A 2,022-nucleotide genomic window follows, 5' to 3' on the forward strand; every position below is an offset into this window, starting at 1 on the left:
GAGACGGGACGGTAAAAACTGGCGTCCAGGGAAATAAAAGGGCGCCCGGGTCACGGATCCCCGGCGCGCACCCCCGGGCAGGACTCCGGCAGCTGCAAAGTTAAGTCGGGCGCCGGCGCTCGAGTTCGCGACCCCGCGACGGGGCCGGGCCGGGCCCGGGCTGCAGCCGGGCGGCCCACGTTGCAAGCGGCCGCAGGCCGGGAAAGGGATTGGACCGCCGACCAGGGCGCGACGGCCNAAAGTCTGCTGTCTCCGCTCGGCCTCCGCCTCCCCCTCCGGCCATCTGTGCGGCTCCCCTCGCCTCCCCTCCGAACGACCTTTTCCCCTCCGAGGCCTCTAGCCCCTGCAGCACCCCGCCGTTTTCCCCACCGTGCAACCTACCACTGCTTCCCTCCACCGAAACCTCTGCAGAGACCCCTCCCCTTCCATGAGCGCCCCCAAACACAGGCATTTTCAGCTTTCTGAACCCGATGGCTGCTCACAGACAATACTGTCCCCCTTCCTGGTCCCAGTGGCTTAACAACCCCCTCTCCCCGTTTTATCGTGTAAAAAACTTAGTTGTGCGAGGGTCACCTCGATAAGTCAAGCCTGAAGGAGGGCCGCAGCTTATCTTGATGAGCCCCCGAGCATGGGCGAGGGAGGGGGCTGCCCTCCCACCTCCACCTCCACCGTACACACCCTCCCCGATTTACTGACACCAAGTGACCGCTTTCCAGTCTCTAGGACAGGGGAGGCTGAGAGGCGCTCGCGGATGGCTGCTGGGGAAGCAGTTGGCGGCAGGTTGCTAGGCAAAAATAAACATCAGAGACGCCTCCCATTTCCTTACAACTCCGAGCCTTTCCCCTGCGCGGCCGCTGGGAGGGACACACCTTCCTTTCTGCTCTCCGCGGTCGGAGAGACACCTTTAATTCCTCTCATTCCCAGGGGCGAGTCTCTCCCCCGTTCCCTTCCCAGACACGTGGAGAATTTCCCGAATTTCCCTGCCCTTTTAACTTGCCATCTACAGCCTCTTTCCCTTGCAGGCTGAAAAACTGCTTGTCCGTCTCACACCTGCGTCCTGCCGTGTGGGAACAGCCTTTGTACAAAGGTCACAGGTTTTGTCACCTCAACAGGAAGGAGGAGAAAGCCAGGCACTCACGGACGACAGGCCCGAAAGCTATTGGGAGGGGTGGGGGCACTTCCTTACGGAGGGGTGCCCGGTTTCTGAAGTTCGGGGGAACCTGGGCCCATTATGCTCTGCCTCCAGCAGCTTGCAGGGGCCTCTGGCTGGACCAAGTTTGCAGGCCTGAACCAGCGCGGACTCAAATCCGAAAGAGGCCGCCTCCTGTGGAGTCCCGTCGCCCCTACTGTTTGCAAATTGTCATAGCAACCTCCCGGAGAGATCACACTCACTTTATACAAATGCCAAAAACACGGAGTGTTTCAAAAATAGAATGTGACCCTCTCAGAGTCTCCAGGGCATTAAGGATAGTGAGCATTGTCAGAGGGAACAGGTGGCAGAGTCGAATTTTGCCTACCGGTATGTCCCTCCAAAAAAAAAAAACAAAAAAAAACGAAAGAAAAATCTTCTTGGTGCCTTCGCCTAATCAAAGAGAACCATAGTGAAATAATCAATCCAATAATATGCCTAAGACCTACTCCCTTTTGCCTGCCTTCTCATTCAGATTCACTGGGGAAACATGTAGTGCTCAGAATTAAATAAAAGAAAAGGGGCTACTTCATAGCAGAGAGGAAGCCAGAACCCATTCCCAGGCTCCAGATCTAATTTCGCTGTACTTTCTATTACATCACCTTGGATTTTGAAGAAACTCACACCTCCTTCCTTCTTTCTATTTCAAAACCATTATTTTCATACTGTATTCCTTTTTTTGTAAATGCGTGCTCCATATTACTGACATGCAAATAAAAAATTTGAAGCAAAATATCAATTTTAATATAACGTGACAACCTTCTCACTTAAGTCATTCTTGCCATACATCAATGGAAAATAGGCACTGCTTTTTCATGAATAAGCCAAATGCT

The sequence above is a fragment of the Crocuta crocuta genome, unplaced genomic scaffold, assembly GCF_008692635.1.
Source record: "Crocuta crocuta isolate KB4526 unplaced genomic scaffold, BGI_CrCroc_1.0 scaffold97, whole genome shotgun sequence".
In the NCBI taxonomy this organism is placed as follows: domain Eukaryota; kingdom Metazoa; phylum Chordata; class Mammalia; order Carnivora; family Hyaenidae; genus Crocuta; species Crocuta crocuta.